This window comes from Bos grunniens, chromosome 14 (assembly GCF_055505025.1).
Source record: "Bos grunniens cultivar Pamir isolate PY7600 chromosome 14, Bosgru_T2T1.0, whole genome shotgun sequence".
Classification (NCBI taxonomy): Eukaryota; Metazoa; Chordata; class Mammalia; order Artiodactyla; family Bovidae; genus Bos; species Bos grunniens.
The window spans coordinates 82405740-82415422 of NC_141178.1; the positions used below are offsets into that span (position 1 = coordinate 82405740).

At 43.4% G+C, this 9683-nt stretch overlaps 1 long non-coding RNA gene across 1 annotated transcript; it reads right to left on the minus strand.

Moving 5' to 3' along the window:
• Positions 1–891: 891 nt before the first annotated feature.
• LOC147359781 (uncharacterized) lies at positions 892–6846 on the minus strand. Its single transcript, XR_015141217.1, has 2 exons — positions 6541–6846; positions 892–1167 (listed from the first exon to the last, which is right to left on the minus strand). It is a non-coding gene; the product is annotated as an uncharacterized LOC147359781 (long non-coding RNA).
• Positions 6847–9683: the final 2837 nt, after the last annotated feature.

The following is a 9683-nucleotide window of genomic DNA, read 5'->3' on the forward strand; positions in this document are numbered from 1 at the left end:
AGAGCCGCCCGTCGCCGGTGACCTCACTGCAGGCCCCGCCCCGCCCCGCCCGGCCGGCCCGCGGGCTCGTCCCTCTTGCGGGGCTGGGACCCCTGGCAACAGTCCATGGTGCCCAGGCGTTTAGGCCCCGCAGGAACACCCACGCGACACTCAGACGCACGCGCACCGCGGGACACGTCTGGCCCTGCCTCGCTCTCTCTGTAGTCAGCCCCGCACCCCAGCAGCCCGTGCGTCCCCTCCTTCCTTCCACTCAGTTTAACAGGGAGGGGTGGAGGTGGAGTGGAGCCGACTTCTGGACCGAGCTTCTGCGTCCCCAACCTGGCCCTCCTTTACCTGCAGTGTGACCTCCGCAAGCCACCCAGCATTTCTGGGCCTCCTCCCCACACCTGGTCCCACCCAACACAGGGTTAAAGCAAGTCTTGAAAGGAGTCCACTGTTTCATAACTCCCTTAAACATTAATAATAATGTTTAAGGCAAAATTTAAGACTTTCATGGGCTCTATTTTTTTTTTCTAATGTGAGAAAAGAATACATTTCCTTTGACCCTAAATTTTATTTTTCTTTCAAAGAGCTGAGCCATTTTGGGGTCCCTAGGCACTGAGCCTCCAAAGTGAGGTGGGCACTCTCTCTGGAGGGACTGGGATGGTTGGTGACCCTGTTTGTCAAATAGTCACTGAGATGCCACAGATGCCAGGTGTTGGGGATAAAACTGACAAACATTCCCAAATATTCTTGACATCATAAAGCTGACAATCTAATGAGGCATAAAATAAATGCAAGGGTGTGGAAACCTGTGTGTGTTGTGGCCTTCATCCTCAGATCATGATGAATTAAGGGTGTTGCCAAACTCAGCCTCTGTTCACTGCTGCCAAATAGAATGCAGAGACAGAGTTTGGGGTGAAGCAGAAAAGAGGAGCTTTTATTGCTTTGCCAGACAAAGGGGGCCACAGTGGGCTAGTGCCCTCAAGACAGCCTGGCCCACCCTGGAGGGGGTGGTGAGGAGTTTATAGTGTTCAAGGAGCATGATCAACTCCTGGACAAGTCTTGGATTGGCTGGTGTCAGGGTGGAGTTTCAAGCATCATCAACCTTCTGGTTTCAGCCAGTCTAGGGTCTGTGTCCTTGTGGTCAGCAGTTTTCATCTAGGCGGGGATGGGGTGGTCTGCTTCCTGTAAAACAAGTTAGGAATGTGTGTCAGGCCTTCGTGAAGATCTTTCGGGGATCTGGGAGTTTGGTAATTCTGCTATGGGGCAGAATTACAGTCTACATCATTACCAGTTCCCCAACCCAACAGCTATTCTTCGTTTCTACATTTTCACATTTCCAATTTTTAACTCCCGAGTCAGAATTTTACTTCCAAAGACAAGGATACAGGGTCTTGTAGATGGTTTCAAGTTCCACCTTTTCTTTGGTATTCCTCAATCTTGAGGAGGAACAGATGCAGAACAAGAAAGGGACGCAAGTTCTAGATTGAGAGGTTAATTGTAAACTTGGCAGAGGAACTTAGTTTCTGTTCTGTTTCTATTTCAATTTTCCTCAGGGAAATGAAATAACAACTGCTCTGGTTATGTCCTGCTGAAGTGGGGCGTGCTGCTGCTGCTGCTAAGTCGCTTCAGTCGAGTCCGACTCTGTGCGACCCCAGAGACGGCAGCTCACCAGGCTCCCCCGTCCCTGGGATTCTCGTAGTCCTGCCTAATTTGGGGAATGGACACAGAGTTGGAAATAATCTTGAGTTCAAGATTAACATCAATATTTTGTATTAAGAAAATGTTGTATCTCTTTGATTGCTTTGCTCTAGCAACCTGGACAACCATTTGAAAATTATTAGACATAACTGCAATGAAGATAATGGTTAAAACACACCTTTGTAGTCTTTTTCAAAGAAGTCTTCCTGTCTTTTGATGGCAACCAGGAAAAATAAGTTTTGGAGTGTTTGCTCTTTACATATATTCAGTAACCAAGTAGTCTTTTGCTGGGAGGCTGTAGGTTGAGTTGTCTCATTTGCTACTGTTTTTGTTGTTCAGTTACTTAGTCATGTCCAACTCTTTGCAACTCCATGGACTGTGGCACGTCAGGCTTGTCTGTCCTTCACCTATCTCCCTGAGTTTACTCAAACTCATGTCCACTGAGTCAGTGATGCCATTCAACTATTTCATCCTCTGTCGCCCTCTTCTCCTCCTGCCCTCAATCTTTTCCAGCATCAGGGTCTTTTCCAATGAGTCACTGCTCTGCATCAGGTCACCAAAGTATTGGAGCTTCAGCTTCAGCATCAGTCCTTCCAATGAATATTCAGGGTTGATTTCCTTTAGGGTTGACTGGTTTGATCTCTTTGCAGTCCGAGGGACTCTCAGGAGTCTTCTCCAGCACCACAGTTCAAAAACTATTGTTTTTAAAGTAGGATAAAGATTTCATAGTTACAAGAAGACCTCAAAACCATAAGGTTGCAGTTGGCAGCCGCTAGTAGGTACTGTTTTAAAAATGGCTGATGGTGTCCTCAAGTCTGATGAAGCTTAGAGAACTCAAGTTTTCAGTAATCCAGAAATATGTCTGAACCCATATCCACACTGACAATCTAGTTCCACTTTGGATGTCTGAACCACAGTTATTCCATTCTGATTTTTCCATGTAATTTTTAATGGGTAAAGCAGATGTACAATGCATGTTTAATAGGCCACAAACAGGCTGTTTTGGTTAGCCTAAAGTTCAAAACAATCATGTATAAGCCAGAATGATTTCCCATACTTGAACATGCAAAAATCTCTTCCATCATTTTCCCCCTTTGATTGCAAATCTTTCCATAAATGGCATTGGCCATCAATATATTTTTCCCGTGTTGCCAGAGTGACACAGTTACCTGCTCTGGTCCGTCTACTTCCCTCGGTGCTAGAGACCTCTTTGTTTACATGTTTGCCTACTTGTCCATGTTGGGGGGAAACTAATCAGATATCGTGAATCGGCTCAGAGATACGCGAATGGGGAAGTGCTTTGTAGGCTATGCTGTTTATCATTTATCCCCAGTTGTCACACAAGCACTGTACATGTGCTTTAAGCAGTGCACTTAAAAGATGCAGTGATACACGTCTGTGACAGCTTCACTAGAGAATTTTCTTTTTTAATCCTGAACATTGGGGTCAAAAGCATGGTTAAAAGTAAAACGATAACCTTCCATTTTGATAGGAAGACAACCATTTGGTAGACAGTGCAGTTGGATTAGTTGGATGGTTCTTACAGGCTTGGTCCAGATTTTAAAATCAGCTGTCTTCTACTGTTGTCTTCTTCTCATCTTAATATGGGTGTTATTTGGGGTCAATAGTCTTTTCTATAGACAGGCCAATGCACAGGCCTTTCTCAAGTGGGAAATATGAATTTTCAAGAGTCAGTTCCCTTCAGTATTGTCCCACAGGTACTAGTTAAGAGTGCCTGATATGGGTCCTTTTATTTAGTTTGGAGACAGTCCTTTAAAAGACGCCTTTTCCAGCATCCATAATCTCTTAGTTGTAACTCACAGGGCATCTGATCTTCATGCAAAGGTAGATTATTGTGATTAGCTTCAGAAACAAGCTCCGAATATTCTTCTACTAATTCAATTAAATCTTATAATAGCTTAACAGAGCAACAAAGAGTCATCTTGGACATAGCAAAGCCTCAGTAAATATAAAACTTCAATATCCACAAAGGTATACTATTGAAATAAAGTTTTTCTCTCTAGATTATCCTCATTTTTATTAAATCCAGCCAAATCAAGGCTGATTTGTTCCAAATAAGTCTGGTTTCAATAAACATGGCCTGCTTATTCATATAAATGTAATTGCTCATATAGGCTCTTTTAAGCCTTCAGATTTTACCTGTGCTTCTCTGGTGGCTCAGATGATAAAGAATCTGCCTGCAATGCAAGAGAATTGGGTTTGATCCCTGGGTCGGGAAGATCCCCTGGAGAAGGGAATGGCTACCCACTCCAGTATTCTTGCCTGGAGAATTTCATGGACAGAGGAGCCTGAAAGGCTATAGTCCACGGGGTTGTAAAGAGTTGGACATGACTGAGCAAATAACAAACACATCTCTTCTTTTGGTTCTGACTCATTCGAAAAGACCCCGATGCTGTGAGGGATTGGGGGCAGGAGGAGAAGGGGACGACAGAGGATGAGATGGCTGGATGGCATCACCGACTCGATGGACATGGGTTTGGGTGGATTCTGGGAGTTGGTGATGGACAGGGAGGCTGGGTGTGCTGTGGTTCATGGGGTTGAAAAGAGTCGGACATGACTGACTGAACTGAACTGAACTGAACATCTAGATTCTTGTATATGTCAAGAGACAGCCTTTTCCAGTCACTTGATAAAGTTGCTTAGACCTCAAGGGCCTCCAATTTTTGAAGAAATCAGGCAGAGGGAAAAGAAAAATATTTTAATTTTATCCACAGGTGTTTATTACCAGATTTTTATAAATCAAAAGTCGTTTGAGGAAAAGGGCTTTTCTATATCTGAAAAACAGATTAGAAGGCATTAGTATGTCAGACAAGTCATAAAAATTATAATCATATTTAGCTGTTCATTGAATCCCATATAATTAATCTTTGTTCTGTTTGAGTCCAGTTTTTCCGTTAGTGGCATTGACCCTGCCTAGTGATCGAAGATCATAGTGACAGGGATAATTTCAAGAAGTTTGTGAATTTTTTCTTAAGGTTACTATGATTTGTCCAATTAAGTGGGTGTCTTGATCACTAGAGATTGTAGAAATTATATTCCAGATGGGAAACATATTTTCTAACCTTTTCTTTTTCATTGTGAGGACATCAGCCCTGAAACCAGGGAAGGCTTTAACCCTTCAGACAGGAAATGCGGTTTGTCAGGGAGCTGGGAAAAAGCCAAGCAGCCGTCTTGGATTTCCCATACGCTTGATTTTTTTTTTAGTTTACAGTTATTGTTTATTCATTTTAAATTCCCTGATTTAGGAGTAGACTGTTGTCATGTTTTAAGGATATCAGGATAGCAAAAGTCTGACAACAAGGGGTTAATTTTTTGTAGACAGAGAATGAGCTTTATCTATGCGTGCCATAATCTTCATAAATCATTGTGAAATAATACTCATTTACTTTATCAAAGTAACAGAAGATTTTAAAAACAAATATAAATCACTTGAAGGCAAAGAAATCTGTATAGCCTGTTGTTAAAAGCTGCATTCCAAGAAAACTTTATTCTCTTAACAGAGAAAGCCAGATTCCCGTCTGGTACCAGTTCATTGTTGATAACAAAATTTGTTCATCTAGTTAATTTTAGTTTAATCTTAGAAAGACCCTTCAATAAATCTTGAAGAGGTAGTATTTTTGTAAAGGCATCAGAGTGAAACTATATCTCTCTATAATGAAAAAAGGCTCAAGAAGGCAGGTATAAAATCTGATTACAATGAAACTGACAAGGTAACTTGGTTACTACTGTGACATGTGATAGACAGTAACTAGAATTATGACTGATAATATTTTACCAATACATATTAAATCTTTATGAATTCTATATAATTTCTAGATTATCTCCGTTAGTAACATTTGCCACACAATATAACCTGAGAAGATTTATTACTTATTTGACAGTATTTCCCATGCACCTTTAACACACCAAATTAACCTAATTAGTTTAATATCTTTCTTTGGGATGCCTCAAAAGTCCTCTGAAGCACCCCAAAGTTAGTCAGAGATCAAAAGAAGTTCATCAGAATTTGCTTTTAGGAAGTTCCATCAAAAAATATTAGAGAGTTTAGAACATTCAGTCAGATTGGATCATCAGTCACTGTGAAAAAATAGTTATTCTTGCAGCCAGAGTAACAATAAAAGAGATTGGCTCAAGATGGTGGAGCAGAAGGACGTTCGATAATCTTCTCTTGAAAGAACCAAAGTCGCAAATAGCTGTTAAACAACCATTGATCAGAGGATGCTGGAACCCATCAGAAAAAGATACCCACATCCAAGCTCAGAGAGCAAGCCATAATGAGATGGTAGTGAGTGAGTGAGTCAGTGAAGTCGCTCAGTCGTGTCTGACTCTTTGCGACCCCTTGGACTGTAATATACCAGGCTGCTTTTTCCATGGGATTTTCCAGGCAAGGGTACTGGAGTGGGTTGCCATTTCTTTCTCCAGAGGATCTTCCCCACCCAGAGATCGAACCTGGATCTCCCACACTGCAGCCGCTTTACCATCTGAGCCACCAGGGAAGCCGTAATGAAATGGTAGGAGGGGCACAATCATGATTAAATTAAATCCCACACCCACCAGATGGGCACCCTACAAATGGGAGAACAGCACCAAAGAAGTTCTCAAACACTAATGAAGGTTCTGAGCCCTACGTCAGACTTTCCATCCCAGGGATCCGGCAAAAGGACTAGCAATCCCCAGGGAATCTGAGCTTGAAGTCCAGTGGGATTGGATTGCAGGATTTCCACAGGACTGGGGAAAACAGAGACTCCACTCTTGCAGGGCACAGGTGAAACCTTGTGTGCACCAGGAACCAGGGGAAAGGAGCCGTGATCCCACAGGAGACTGAGCCAAACCTACCTGTGAGTGTTGGAGGGCCTCCTGCGGAGGTGAGGGTAGGCAGTGGCTTGCCACGGGAACAGGACACCGGCAGCAGCAGTCCTGGGAGGTGACCCTTGGTGTGAGCCCTCTTGGAGATCGCCGTTAGCCCTACTGTAGAGCCTGTAGTCTCCAGGGCTGAGTCCCCTCAGGCCAACAACTAACATGGAAGGAGCCCAGCCCATCAGCGGACAATTGGTTTTAAGTTTTACTGAGCATGGTCTGCCACCAGAGGGAGACCCAATTTTCTCCGACACCAGTTCCTCCTATCAGGAAGCTTGCCTTTTCGCCTTATCCACCAGAGGGCAGACAAACTACAAGAAGCAAGCAAGCAAGAAGAACTACAATCCCGCAGCCTCCAGAATGGAAACCCGCAGTCACAGAAAGCTACTCAGAATGAAAAAGCACAGGACTGTCTTCCAGATGAAAGAACAAGATAAATCCCCAGAGAAAAAGCTAAATGAAGTGGAGATAAGCAATCTTCTGAGAGGGTAACAGGCAGGAAGGCCAGGGGTCTCCAAACGGAGGAAAGAGGCTGCAAGTGTCAGACATTTTTTATCTCTCTCTTAAGCAGCAGGAGGAAACAAACCAGTGTTATATATATATTTTTTCCCTTCTCTATACAAATTTAGAAAGAGGTTTCTCTTAAAATTCTGTGTTGCCATAATGACACCTGGTCCCACCTGAACTTAACTTGTCTTAAATCTTGAGCTAACCAATGCATTTTCCTTACGGAAATATTTGTCTTAAGCTATGTTATTGTGCTTTGCATTTACCCTAGACTCTGTCTTCAAGTCAGTTCCGCCTAAGGGCTCAGAACCTACTTGATAAACTAGTTTGTTATACTCATCTATGTTCTCCTAATCTATGTTAATGAAACTATATATTTGTATGGAAATCTGCTTTTCTTCAGGATTCATGTCAATCGTTTTATATGCCCTGGATGACTCACTTGGTGCCAATGTTATCTCAATGCATGTTGTGGGTGAGGAGCCTGGCACCATTCACTGAGTTTTGAGACATTTCCTTTCTCTCATTAGCAGACTGCTAACATCCAGCTAAAGACTAGCAGGGGGCACTCTTTCTGCTCCCTTCTGATGTCTATGTCAGAAGCTTTCTCTCTTTTATACTTTAATAAAACTTTATGACACAAAAGTTCTGAGCAATCAGGCCTCGTCACTGGCCCCGGATTGAATTCTTTTCCTCCAGAGGCCAAGAATCCCGGCGTCTTTTGTGGTTCAGCAACAACCTTTCACTTCCAGAAAAAGAATTCAGAATAACGACAGTGAAGATGATTCAGGAGCTCGGAAAAAGAATGCAAAAGATGCAAGAAATGTTTACCAAAGACCTGGAAGAACTAAAGAAGAAACAACAGAGATGAACAATACCCTAGAAAGAATCAATAGCAGAATAACAAGGGCAGAAGAATGGATAAGTGACCTGGAAGATAGAATGGTGAAAATCACTAAAGCAAAACAGAATATGGAAAGAAGAATAAAAAGAAATGAGAACACCATAAGAGACCTCTGGGACAACATTAAATGTGCCAACATTTCACGTTATAGGGGTCCTAGAAGGCAATGGTACCCTACTCCAGTACTCTTGCCTGGAAAATCCCATGGACGGAGGAGCCTGGTAGGCTGCAGTCCATGAGGTCACTAAGAGTCAGACACGACTGAGCGACTTCACTTTCACTTTTCACTTTCATGCATTGGAGAAGGAAATGGCAACCCACTCCAGTGTTCTTGCCTGGAGAATCCCAGGGACAGGGGAGCCTGATGGGCTGCCGTCTATGGGGTTGCACAGAGTCGGACACGACTGAATCAACTTAGCAGCAGCAGCAGCAGCAGGAGAAGACAAAGAAAGAGAAAGGACCCGAGAAAATATCTGAAGAGATAATAGCTGAAAAGGTCCCTAACGTGGGAAAGAAAACAGTCAACCAGGTCCAGGAAGTGCAGAGAGTCCCAGGCAGGATGAACCCAAGGAGGAACACAAGTGTACACAGTAATCAAACTGACGAAAATTAAAGAGAGGTAAAACATTAGGAAGAGTTCCCAGAGCTCACACAAGGTTGGAGGACAAATCTCGTGTCAACTGAAAAGCAAAACAGAGCCCGGCACAACCTAAAAGCCACGCGTTAATGTTTTATTTGGGGACCCTGCTGAGGACTACTGGGGCTTCCCTGGTGGCTCAAAGGGTAAAGAATCCGCCTGCAATGCAGGAGACCCAGGTTCAATCCCTGGGTCAGGAAGATTCCCCTGGAAAAGGGAATGGCAACCCATTCCAGTATTCTTGCCTGGAGAATTCCATGGACAGAGGAGCCTGGTAGGCTATGGGATACCAAAGAGTTGGGCACAACTGAGTGACTAACATCTCCACTTTAGCTATCTAGGGCCAGTATCCTGTTTTCCTCCACCCTGAATTCCCCTCAGGGAAATCATCAAACCCATGGAACCCAGAAGTTCAATGAACTTCAAGCACAAGAAATTGAAGAAAACTATACCAAAGCAGAAAGTGAAGAGGAACTAAAAAGCCTCTTAATGAAAGTGAAAGAGGAGAGTGAAAAAGTTGACTTAAAGCTCAATGTTCAGAAAACTAAGATCATGGCGTCTGGTCCCATCACTTCATGGGAAACAGTGGAAACAGTGTCAGACTTTATTTTGGGGGGCTCCAAAATCACTAAAAATGGTGACTGCAGCCATGAAATTAAAAGATGCTGACTCCATGAAAGGAAAGTTATGACCAACCTAGATAGCATATTCAAAAGCAGAGACATTACTTTGCCAACAAAGGTCCGTCTAGTCAAGGCTATGGTTTTTCCAGTGGTCATGTATGGATGTGAGAGTTGGACTGTGAAGAAAGCTGAGCACCGAAGAATTGATGCATTTGAACTGTGGTGCTGGAGAAGACTCTTGAGAGTCCCTTGGACTGCAAGGAGATCCAACCAGTCCATTCTAAAGGAGATTGGTTCTGGGTGTTCTTTGGAAGGAATGATACTAAAGCTGAAACTCCAGTACTTTGGCCATCTCATGCAAGAGTTAACTCATTGGAAAAGACTCTGATGCTGGGAGGCATTGGGGGCAGGAGGAGAAGGGGACAACAGAAGATGAGATGGCTGGATGGCA